At 36.5% G+C, this 13,539-nt stretch overlaps 1 protein-coding gene and 1 non-coding gene across 2 annotated transcripts in view; one reads left to right on the top strand and one right to left on the bottom strand.

Moving 5' to 3' along the window:
• The window catches only part of LOC138697987 (spermine oxidase), a 79,992-nt gene extending 77,294 nt beyond the window's left edge, over positions 1–2,698 (top strand). The window contains exon 8 of the transcript XR_011331643.1: positions 1,248–2,698. The gene's annotated coding sequence lies outside the window, so the exon portion shown is untranslated. The remainder of the gene's footprint in view (positions 1–1,247) is intronic.
• A 7,365-nt stretch (positions 2,699–10,063) lies between these two features.
• TRNAI-AAU (transfer RNA isoleucine (anticodon AAU)) lies at positions 10,064–10,137 on the bottom strand. Its single transcript has one exon. It is a non-coding gene; the product is annotated as a tRNA-Ile (tRNA).
• Between the last annotated feature and the right edge of the window lie 3,402 nt (positions 10,138–13,539).

Raw genomic sequence — 13,539 nt, 5'->3', positions numbered from 1 at the left:
GTGCTCAGGGGCGGATTGATTTCCTTGGTACATTTTTAAAGTAACTAATGACTAAGGTAAGAATAAAGTGTGTTAGATAAGTATCCTTGGTCCGTGCGTTTTGTTTACAAACATTAACTAGTCGCGTCTCCTCCAGCCGACAGTAGCGACGACGTATATTCAGTTCCTATCGGCCTTATTGTCCATTCACTGATGTTTTAGCTAGGGGGTGGGAAGCGCACTTCCCAGTAGGTAGAGTTTTAGCTAGTGGAAGGGGGTAGTGTTTACTTAGTCTGAAACAAGTCAATGCCCTATTCTACACGCTATGCAGCCTATCCTGATACAGCTACTAACGACTTTTAAGTGTTCAGTTGCCACTGCATAATGACAATCGATACTCAATATTTGTATCTGGCTTTCATCTTGTTGATGGTTTTTGTATCTTATAGTTCCCACACTTCAGACTAGGACGTGTTCTAAGAACCTTTACTTGAACACTGAGGTGCTCCTGCCTACAGAAATTCTTTATTTACACTCATTTAACTTCTAAATTTTCACGAGTGAAATTATTAAACAGTCTCGTTAAAGACAAATTTTCAGACTCAGGACTAGAGTCGAACCCTGGATCTCACGATTTGTAGTCACGAATGCTGACCGCTAGACCAGGGAAGCCGTATGTTTCAGAATCTGCTTATTATATCGTCATTTGTAAGATTGACAGATGACATCGCCTGTTGTTTATGCAACTAGCAGAGCCGTGGTGTATCTAAGTTGGATTGTATTCTACGAATGCTGATAGAAAAACTACCGCATTCTACACATACCGTAGGCCTATTCTAAGCAAAAGGATGATCATTATGAGTGTTCCAGTACAGAATTTATGCACATGGAATAAAGAATACATTCGGATCTAAATCGCGGTTTACTTTGTTTTTTATTATGTAGAATACATTTACAGAACAAACGGTGAAGTTGATATTCACGCAAAACCCTTTCCCGAGAGAAGGTACGGTAATTATGGGGTGTACTCATATTACTTTGTATGAAATAGTATCTACTTTTTGTTGCGAATTTATTCTATCTCCTCCGGCCAGAAACATGTAATGGAGGCCTACTTATTGTTAAATGATTATCGGAGAGTTGTAAACCTATTTTGTTACGCATCTGAAGGGCACTGAAGCAAAGCCTTTAAAATATTTATTATTAAAAGAGAGATGTCTCATATTGTTACTAGGCCTATATGCTAACATTATTTATATTACTTTCAGATTCCTGATTATCTCCTTAGAGTACCTGATCTGAACGATCACGGGACGAGCCAACAGCTACCGGACTGTACTGATTACAATATACCTACGAATATCTATTTTATGTGAATTTGTGAAAAATTAATGGTATACGTCAACTTAAGGCGTACAATTTGTAAATCAAATGTTTTACTTTTGGGCAGGGTTGGCAGAAAAAAAAACAGTGTTTTATTATTTAAAATTTAAAACATGTTTTTTAACTGTTTTAAACAATGCCATGAAATAATGCGCTTTAAAAACGTGTTGTCGACGTCGCCAACTAATTCCAAGTTCTTGGCAATAAAGCTTGCTCTCTAATATTTCTCACACACAGTGGGTTTAGTGGAAAACGCTGGGCCGGGTGTTTGACCACTTGCAGTGTAAATAAAAGCGTACATACATGCATGCATACATACATACATACATACATACATACATACATACATACAGTCGACCTGGTTGGCGAGTTGGTATAGCGCTGGCCTTCTATGCCCAAGGTTGCGGGTTCGATCCCGGGCCAGGTCGATGGCATTTAAGTGTGCTTAAATGCGACAGGCTCGTGTCAGTATATTTATTGGCATGTAAAAGAACTCCTGCGGGACAAAATTCCGGTACATCCGGCGACGCTGATATAACCTCTGCAGTTGCGAGCGTCGTTAAATAAAACATAACATTTAACATGCATGTATGCATGCATACATACATACGTCCACACCTGTGGAGTAACGGCTAGCGCGTCTGGCCGCGAAACCAGGTGGCCCGGGTTCGATTCCCGGTCGGGGCAAGTTACCTGGTTGAGGTTTTTTCCGGGGTTTTCCCTCAACTCAATATGAGCAAATGCTGGGTAACTTTCGGTGCTGGACCCCGGACTCATTTCATCGGCATTATCACCTTCATCTCATTCAGACGCTAAATAACCCAAGCTGTTGATAAAGCGTCGTAAAATAACATACTGAAAAAAATACATACATACATACATACATACATACATACATACATACATACATACATATACTTCTTTCCACCTCTTTAAATAAACACATTTGTTTTTTATGAAGGATCCTTATCAACAGATTTTCGCTTCCCTAAATATTTAGACAACATAATTAAAACACCGATTACTTTTGATTTACTATTTATTACTTGGATACCCTGTATATCGTACAAAAATTCCTTATTAATGATAATGCTTGTTTGGAAAAAAAAAAAAGGTCGAAGTTTGGCTCCATAAAGTCAGAAACATCACTGTAATTTCATAAACTGTACATTTTGTAAAGGCCTGAATGGAAGGAAAACATGATTTTGTATTGTAAATAATTACGATAAAATAAAACAACCAGAAAACGAGAAAAATAACTTGTATGAAACGTCTAAAAAAAGAAAAGGAAAACATGTTTTAATGATATAGCTTTAAACGTTGTTTATTATTAACAGAGAAATAAATAATAAACATAACAATTTTATTGGCTTAAAAATTAAGAATATCATCATATTGATTTAAACGTTGTGTTTAAAACTTGTTTTAGCCAACAGATATTTTTTTAAACAATTTTGAACACTTTGTTCAATTTTTTTTTTTTTTTTTTTTTTTTTAAACATGTCAGCCCTACTTGAGTTATAAAAAAAGGTTATTTGTGTATAATCCGAAAACAAAAATTCATCTTCATAGTTGGGTGCTTGGTAATTATACCTGTCTTTTGAATAACAGTTCAATAAAAAGAATACTGGGTGAGTAAATTATCTCCCGTCCGAACTGCAACTTTGACTATCGGCTGGCGTGCTCCGACACTCTGGGTACGGCAATTTGACAAACTGCAAACTATTAATGTAAAATATTATTAAATATTGGTGGTTAAACGTAATTTACTCACTCATATTTATAGATTTTCTAAGACTGTTTATCTTCATGTTCAAAACATTTTTTGCGCTTGCTTAAGTAATGAGTAATGATAATGATGTAGGCCTATCATTCGCCGCAGTTTGGATGCGATATTTTCTAGGATATTATATTTCAGTTCTTCCAATATTTGTGTGTGCATGCGTGTATTATTTATACCACTAACTCCTTTTAAAGTTCTCCAGAGATAAAAATCACTGGAAGTTAAATCGGGTGAAGCATTAGGAATAGGCTGAGAGCTTCTAAGAGAGACGCTGTACTTCCGCCAGAAAACAGACATCGCTCTAAAAACAGAAAACAGACCGTCATGTGCTTAATATTCGTATATTGATGTTTTATGACAGAAACAAGTGTAACAGTTTATATCATACACTGACTTACAGTAATTTTACTGTTAGAAGACTGTTGTTAACAAACATGTTTTAGTGTTGTTATATTGGTGTATTTTTTAATGACCATAACAAGCAGAAAATGTTTAATCCCACTATACAAGACGGCATTTCGGAAGGCGGTCAGCTGCTAAATGCGCCGTAGCATTTCTGGTATGTGACGTCACAAGCTTGTACAGTAGAACCAATCGGAATCAGTCTATAACTTCCCGAGTTTGTTTGTTCACGTATGAATGTTTCAATAGATTGAATAAGTAAAACTAACATTTACTGTGTGTGTAAGATAAATAAATGAAAGAAGAGACTGTAAAAAGACAAATACTGCACAGGCAGGCGCGGAAAATAGTATTTAAGGTGTATAATTATTTTTAAAATGTTGACGAGCAGAACGCTGCCGGCCATCCTGATGCTGGCTGGAATGTTGTCAACGTAGAAAAAAGACTGCAGAAGCATGTGGTGTGGAATTGAGAACCGTGCAAAAAATATTGCTAGTGAAGGAAAGAGGGTTTGTTTGGTATCATGCTTACAGTAATCAACGGCTAAGGCAGGCATGTGAAAACCCTGCACATTGTGCAGTCGTGCACATTGTGCACTGGTGTCTGTGCAATGTGCAGTTCCTATTCCCCTGCCTAGAGGGAGTGAATCGGCTTTGAGGGGAACGCGACAGGGCTGTACATTACCTGCAGTAGCAAAACAGCTTTTCAGTAACACAGATCAGTACGGGTGTGCTCATTGAGCTGTGATTGTGAATGCGTTATGAAAAATAAAGTGAGGAGTCCACAGATACAACGAAGAAGAGAAATCACGAATCATATAACGTAACTGTTATAAAGTTTTCCTCAGCCAAAAGTAATTATTTTAAAATGAAAGGCTTTCATCATATCATGTGGACCTAACAGTGATGTGAGAATTTAAATCAGATTAGTAAAGTTCTCAAAATATGATATTCGCCTCTTATTTCTTAATTAGTACTCTCACGGCAAGACAAACATGACAATGTTGTTTTGGAGTCTGTACTAACACAGTCATAAATGGTTAGACGACCTACAACTTTTATTTGATAAGCTGATAAGTGATGAGAATATTGAGTGAAGAATACATATGAGGGTCTTGAGGTTGTAAGGGAAGGAAGAAAGCAACTATTTGTAAAGAGAAAAAATTTTCTGGAAAAATAATATATAATGGCGAATTTTCCATCTCACGTTACTATATTATCTTAATATACTTACGTTAATAAATCTTTAAACCTGACATAAAGATAATGTCCTCGCTTCACAGCTTGTGAAGTACTCATTTAACTCAATTCAGTAACGCTCCCAACTTGCTGATACTTGCTCAACGTTTTCCAAATAAACTATATAAATTTAAATTCAAGCTTAATTTGTCCAATTTATTAATAATAATGCGAATTTATATTAATATACAGCAAGGAAATGATTCCAGTGTAAAAGCCTCACAATGTCCTATTGCATGTAATTGGGAGTAAAATATTTTCTTTAACATTTGTGCACCAATGGTCCCAATAATGCTTGAAGAACAATGAAAGAGTGTTACTTTGAAATAATCAGTACCTACTATGTAAAATGAAATGCTGTGTTCGTTTTTTGTTGTTTCGAAATTACTGCAATATTTATATTTTCTTCAAATACTGTATACAAATCGTGTAAATAAATTATTCTTTACAAACGACTGCTTTGTGAATTGTAACTGAGTAAGTCTATTGTTTCTTGTGTTACAATTATTGTCAAATATAAACACTGACAATAATTGTGTTTTTTCCTTCTGCTAAGTATGTTTATAATGTCCAAATGTTAATTTAATTGAACACTAGAATTGCAGAATAGATTCTTGTACATCTCTCTCGCTAAAAACTGGAAAGAGCAACACGTGAATGACGCAATCTGCACAGACCGGCATTCCGCGCACATACGCTGCACTTTCAGTGTCTGATTTCTGACATGCCTGGGCTAAGGTCATTATTGTCTTCTGATAATTTAAATTCTCTCCTGCGCTATTTGTATTGCACGTGCGCGTGAAGTACAATGTGGCAATGTTGTACGCTGCCTTGCTCTCTCTATCTGTCTCTCTCGGCGCAAACGCTAGCACACTACCGCCTTTCGAATTGCCGTCTAGTCTAGTGACTTCGTAAGAGAATTTTGTTACTGTTAAATATTAATGTTGTTTTAACCAAGTACTTAGTTGTATTTGCTTCAATATACAACTTACAGTAGTAACTGACTGCTCTAAGCCTGATTAAGTTGGAAGAGAGATTTTGTATTTTGGAGTAATTATAGGAGTTTACGTTGTGTCTGCAGTAATTCTAAGATGTTACTTTAGAAGTTTGCACGCTATTGTTCCATTTTTCTTGGAGTTTACGTTTCTCGAATATTCCTCGACTCTCTGGACCACGCCAATAATAGGCAATTATTGGTCATTCATTTTTCAAACGCCAATGGTGATGTAAAAAAACAAACTGTACTGCTATGCCGGGGAAAACCGACAGAGCAGAAAAGGAAAGAAATAATTTCGTGGTAATGGTGCCATAGTTATTCAAGTCAGTTATTTTAACGTGTAATATATTGCACGGGAATAACGGACAGAATACGAAATATAAAACAGTAACGGAAATGTTGAGAATACCAAACGAAGTCCAGGAAAAAATAAAATAAATGAATTATTTAAAGAAATAAATGAATAATAAATGAATCAATTATATCCAACAGTTAATACTTGGGATTTTTGTAAAGCAAGTTCAAATTGGCAACTTACGAATAAAGAAAGAGAAAATAACACAACTTACTATAACATAACAGTAATTCCCCAGTAAATGTGCATAATTGAAATGTGCTCCACTCTAAATTTCTTCTTTAGAGTCTCGCACGTTAAGCTGAGGTTGGTGTGTACTAAGTCTGATTAATGTTACACCACCTAATTATGCATTTTCGGTCTTACTAATAAACCGTCTATAGTTTATATACGAGACTTATGCAGAGTTGGGAGAGAAAACGTTACTGAAGTCGCGTCGCTCTTATTTCTGGCAGCCAATCACGTTGCAGGTCGGCTACATTTAAACGTGTGAGTCTTGTCATTTGCTGATGATGTTATGAACTACCTAAGGCTCGATAAATAATGAATATAATCGCCCACCATTTTTGTTCTTTCGTTGACGTTAAAAGAAAGCACACGATGACGCTATTTGCTGCACCGTTAAATATTATCATGTTGTAGCTCCTAAGGGAGTCGATTTATTATCATAGGAGCTACGACATGATAATGTTTAACGGTGCGGCAAATAGATTCCTCGTCTGGTAGCTCGGCAACGAAAGGACAAAAATGGCGAACGATAATACCTACCTAGACTTTATAGAGCCTTCACTTTCTAAGGCGTAAGTAAAGAGGAGGAGTCACGCCGGAAATAACAGCGACGCGACTATAATAAATCATGCATAAGGGATGAATGTATAAACAGCCTGTAACTATACATGGGATTGCTTTGCAGTAGTTATATACACGAAACCCCTTGTATATAGAGAATAAAATGGCCGCCCATCTAACAGCTATTCATATCGATTGTCATTTTATGATTATGATTGCCTTGTAGCCTAGATCATAGTATTGTAATTTTATTGTAGGCCTACATTATATATCACTGCCATAGGGAGTATACCCAACTGAAATGCTAATACGTAGATGCAAATCGGTACATGTAAATTAATTTTTATTTCGAAGAATTATCTTTACAACATGTGACCCACAATCGATCATCCTTCTAATTACTGACCTTACAAATAAAGTTTGGGCACCCTGCCCTAAAGAAATTATGTAGTATTGCACGTTTTGGAATGACAATAGCTATAATGTAATTTTATCGTCCTAATTTAAATTGATATTTTAATAAGTTTTGTAATTCTGCTGTCTTACAATCAAGGAAGCACTCTAAAATATACCAGATGTAATTATAAACCTAAAGCTTCCTTCCAATGCCGATCGCTTAAAAATCCCTTGAAAATTAAACGATTTTCACTTATAAAATCACCAGAACTGCCTCAGCCCTAGTTTCAGCCTAAAGAGGGATGCTAAATTATTCTTAATTCTATAGACAGGACACAGTACGGAGAAGAAATTTTACCTTATCTCTTGAAGTCCACGTGACAACTATAAATAGCCTCAGCCAATCTTATTTCCTGCAACTTGCGAAACGAGACATTCGATATAATTTCCTGCAACTTGCGAGACGAAGCAATCGATATACTCGTAATAGCAATCGACAGGCTTTGCCGATTCAGAGACCATGTATATTGTGGCGCTTTTTATGATCCCGCTATCTGTTATCAATTTATGGAACTACTCATATGGCTGCTTGAAAGCCCGTAAGGTTGACCAGTCTGTATTATATAATGATCTAGACTTGTAGTCACAAAAGAACAAACCAAAGAGCACAGAATAATTATAATTATATTGCTGTAGCTATACCCTTTGACCAAAATATAGTGTGGTAATCGACCAAACGCAATTGTACTATCGATACTTAGCGCGGCACACTAGCGCGCACTATCGGATATAATAGAGAACCTCATTTATTCTATTACCTTTCGTAATGAAGTTATGACGAAACTATGACGTACCTGTGTAACAGTTGTAGTGGTTATTAAGTAATAAATTTACGCTCGACTTGTAAGCGAGCTATTCATTATGTAAGTATAAGACAGTTAAACGTTTTTATTAGTAAGACCGATACTATACTATTATACTAGTTCCCCTCAAGGGAAGGGGCACGGGCTAGGACTGCTCTCACAGAAGGCCTCTTGGATGGGCCCATTGTGCTAGAAGGAATGGAATGATGTGCATGCCCTAAGGCCATCCCGCTCTACAGAGCCTCCTACGGACCGCCCCCGAACTCCCTTGTAGCCTGCAGAATCCCTTTATCTTTCCACATAGCATCACCGGGGTCTTTCAATTCCGGCCAATGAGCCCAGGGGAGAGCCCACGGTACATAGCACTACCACCAGCAACTAATGACCAGTTACCACGGAGTCAAAGTTCGGTGGCGGCCTGCAGCCGACTTTGAATTGGTCGCAAGTCCGAAATGGTGGAAAGGAATGGAGATGATGATGAAAGGGGGGAAGTGTAGATGAAGTAGAAGTGTTGGTGGAATGAAGTGGGAATAATCCAAGGAGAACCTTCTGCAACGTCTTCTTTTTTCACCACAAATTCCATGACGACCTGGCGGGGGATCCTGAATGTAGCACTTGAACCACACAGCTCTTCAACAATGTTGCAACTGCCCACATAGTCATATCTGTGGTCTTCCATTCACGCGGTCCGGGTTCGATACTATGATAGAAAACGATGTTATATAGGACTTTCCTCGAAGTAATCCCGTTTCCCTCTTCAATTCCACCAACACACTCCATTTCATCTGTCATCTGCAATAGTTAAACATAGGCTGGGACGATATTTGATACTTGTCAGCCAACTTTAGTATTCACAGTTATGGTGGACCTTTACATTTCTGCTTTTCGATCTACCATCCCTTTAATGTTAATAAGTTCATTTGCCAAATATTTCCTGATTGCTTCCTATTCTTCCGTTTTAACTGAATTCCTATCTATCCTCTTCTACTCTCTCTCACACCTGGACTCTTTCCCATTCATTTCTCGCTTACCTATTATTGAATATTTCTTTCCTTAATAATTTATATTATTTATTTTTATTATTTATTCTCAAATCTACCTGTTCTTAATCATTCTTCTCCAGACATTTTCTCCTAAATTATTTGTCTATATTTCCATTTTCTTTATTTTACAACACTTCCATCACTTATTATTTCCCTACTATTCTTCGCTTCACTCCTAAATTTCTTATTTTATTTCCTCTTTCCGTAAATTTATATCTATAATACTCCTACAGTTATAGTACCCTGATACCTACAACATTGAATCACATGAAATATCTAATTCACTTAATTACACTTCCAATTTCTCTCTTTTTCACTTCTCATTTGTTCAGATGTTTTTTCACTTTAATTCTCTTTTAATCATTGTTTGTATGTACGTCTATCTTGTTACTTACACTATCTTCTTACACAACACTTTCTTCTCTATTCTTATTCTAACACTTTCGCCACACCTGACTTTCTTGCACTCACTTTTTAGCACTCTTGTTCCTTCGCTAATTCCATCCTCCTTACTTCCAAGAGGTAGAGCATACATTGCTGGAGAAAATATAAAATTGTTTACTGTTGCGCGGATTAGAATTTGGCTATTATAGTCGTCTCTGAAGTTCAATCGATTAATATAGTTTGACTTTTCATAAACAAAGTAATGTGTAGACTGAATCGAATGGGCTAGTCGGCTAGTGTATACACAATATAATTTTATTATATCAATTTCAAAAACGCTTACTTAGTAATATTTTATTTCTATGCTCTTACATTTGTAGTAACAATAGAGTAATGTAAAAGTCCAACGCAATTAAGTTTGGAAAAAAGAAATAGCAAATAAAAAAAATAATGGCCCGTGGGGGGATCGAACCCACGACCTTCGCGTTATTAGCACGACGCTCTAACCAACTGAGCTAACGGGCCTTGCGTCGATATGGTCTTTGTTGCAGTGTCGTATTGAACCCCGATCTATTCATTAGACGTTTTTTCACTTTGTAGCGCTTATATTTAATGTTAGTTTTGTTGTTATTATTGATTTAACTCATTCAGTGCTGTGAAAACTTCTCTCCTTTCGTTATCAATAAAATGAATGTAGTTAGTATTATCTTCTACGTAGTATGGGATGCAGTCATATGCACAAATGCATATCATTGAATCACGTTATGAAAAATGCATCTACTTCTCTTGACAACAATAATAATAATAATAATAATATGTTAACACGTCTCTCGTCCACTGCTGTGGAGTAACAGTCAGCGCGTCTGATAGCGAAACGGGCGGGCCCGGCTTCAAATCCTGGTTGTGTTTTTTTCCGGGGTTTTCCCTCAACCAATTGAAGCAGAATAATTGCTGAGTAACTTTAGGCGTTGGACCTCGGACTCATTTCGCCATCATTAATTCACTCATCATCATCATCATGATCATCATCCATACCATAACCTTGGTTAAGTTCACGGTGCGGCGTGTTGTACAAGAGCGCGGCCGTCCAGCTACCCAATCATTAACAGAATAGGAGTGATAAGCACAATAAGCCTCAGGCTGTAGTGTAAGCCTTCGATCCCTCATCCGTACAAGAGAAAAAAACACGTCTCTTACTGCAGTTATTGGTCTAGCGCTGAGGTAGTTCCAGTGATTGCGAAAGTGAAAATCATTGAATTTATAAGGCATTTTTTTTTTGTGAAAAGGTAGTTTATCGTACATGCAAGGCATAACAAGAGCCCTAAACTAACCAAACCTAACATATCACAAATTCGTATGAAGGTGTATAAGTGGAATACGAAAGGAACTACCTCGGCGCTAGTTTAGCCAAGTTATTTTGTATAATTATTATGTATTTCATTCACGTAACTAATAGTCCACTGACCTCGCTCCTCGCGTTAATCTGTATCTGAAATGTATTCAAGGACGAATCAAGAATAATATGGACCCAGGCGAAAGTAATAATGCGCCCCTTGAGTAAAAAATAAAAAATTATAGCAACAACAATTTATTATAGTATAAATAATAATTAATAACTTACCTCTTTGATGTTGAATACAGGGACAAAGTTCATTCACAGTTTCACATTTATTAACACTCTTCTCTTAAATACTAGTTTGTAGACTCTAGAAATTAACTTTTCTGCAAAATTGTAAATATTGTCTTCAAAATCAATCTTTGCCAAAATTTTATGTTCAGAACGCATTAAACTTCAATTATTTAAACCTGGTTATCCGAGGTGTAGTCGTGCCAGGAAGCCGCCCCGGTAATTTTTCCTGCAACCTGGCAACCTGGGAGCGCCTTGCTTCATTATTTTCAATTGTCTTACTTTTATCTTTTTTTTTTTTTACTAATTTCGGCACACACACACACACACACACACACACACACACACACACACACTGCAGGACTCCCCCGTTTGCTGGATCAGAGTAAATCTCCCCTGTTGTCACCTGAACATTGTTTGTATTGTGAAAACGTTCGTTTCGTTGGAGCAAATCGAAAGTAAATAAAATCATTATTGTCCAAATTAGACACTCCAGCTGTTGCGGCGGTCCGTTTACCCTCTAACAAACACTTCGTTTATTTTACATACATAATGTTGAATATATCCAGTATTTTCTTTTACACAGAACAGCGTTCAATTTCTGCTTTACGCGTGAACGGTGACATTTGTGCCTGATTCATTAGTCTACATTTCTGACCCAAGCACAATAATTCTCATCCAAAGTGTTAAATTTGGAATTATTCGTTTTTAATGGGATATTCGCAGCAGTCATTATTTCACAAATATATATGCGTCAGATTGCTTATTAGTAAGTACATAGGCCTAAGATATTGATAGCAAGTATCTGTTCTTGGCCAAAATCTTAAGATGGGAAGTTGGTTTTTACAATGTTCTTTATAAATTATTGTATTTTGTCCTCACGTAATGCTTATCAACAATTTACATACGATGGGCCCACGTACTACCAAATGTTTCAATATAGGTACGTATGCGTTTTAGAACACAGTTTCTGGCAGGGAAAATCCTTGGTTTCTGGCATTTTAAACATGTATTGTACACATGAAAAGAGACAAACTACACTGTTTAACTATTTTGTAGTCTTCATACCACGAACTGTGGACGAATCGACTGGAACTCTGCGGATCTGTTGTGTAAGCCTAGGAAATGATCCCCACTCTTATAGCCAATGCACTGGTAAATGGAATCGACCCTCTTTACTGGATCGGGCACTAACTTTTAAACCCTGGTTATGAGACTATAACCACAGTCTAGTTAATATATACAGTTACGAAGCTTGAGTTGAGAGGGTGCTAAGAACAATAGACTGTGCCGGTAATATTCGCATTGTCTGTAATGAGGCGACATTAGCGATCTTAGTGGTTAGCAACTATCTATGGATGGATATTTACTACGTATTGAGCTCTGTGACTGTATCACAGTCTACTATATACAGTTGGGGTGATTTTTTGCATTTGTCGCGATAGTTGCTAGCCGCATGGAGCGCTGTGAATACTAGGAACAATAGACTATGCCACAGCCATCGTGATCTAATATAAGCCGTAAGGCAGACCGTGTAACTCGCTTAACCCGATCACGAAGGGCGGCGTTTCAACCATATAAATTAGTTGGAATGCATAAACAATAGCATATGTTTCTCTAAAATGTAGTGTAATTCCATTAATAAAATTTAAAACAATGATTATGCGACACTTCAGACATATTCACTTGCGAGTTAAAATGTAATATTATTTATGGTGTGTAAATTACGTTGTTGATATGTGTAATACCTGCCTTTATTTCGATTAAATATTGTGAAATTCTTGTACATTCATTTATACACGATTCAATAATTTTCAATTGCACCGCACGGATATTTAGATATGTTGAAATTATAGGTTATGTTTACTGTACCAGTTGCCCCTTTCTGTATAAATTTAGTGATCTCCAATGCCTTGCCATTCATATGAAAATTATAGGTTATGTTTACTATATTTAACTTAGCCTATATTCCTAAATTCGCAATCATACATTATAATTAATCATAATGTCATGTATGATACCCTGGACTTAAGAGACGAAGTAACACAACTGTACGTACATTAATTTCATAGGAGTGGAGTTTTGTCTAAAATTAAGGAAGGTAGATGTGCTAAATTGAAATCACAATATAAATTCTTTTTTATTAAACCTCAAAATAGCTTCCATTCTAAACTTGAAATGTTGACGCGAACAGATTATGTTAACATGTAAAAACACAGTTTTGTAAGTATTTCTGCAACATATTATGCAACAAGAAGTAAACGGAACTTATGGACACATTACACTAAATAAAGCTTAGC

Source organism: Periplaneta americana, chromosome 4, assembly GCF_040183065.1.
Source record: "Periplaneta americana isolate PAMFEO1 chromosome 4, P.americana_PAMFEO1_priV1, whole genome shotgun sequence".
In the NCBI taxonomy this organism is placed as follows: Eukaryota; Metazoa; Arthropoda; class Insecta; order Blattodea; family Blattidae; genus Periplaneta; species Periplaneta americana.
This window is presented reverse-complemented; position numbering and strand designations above follow the sequence as displayed.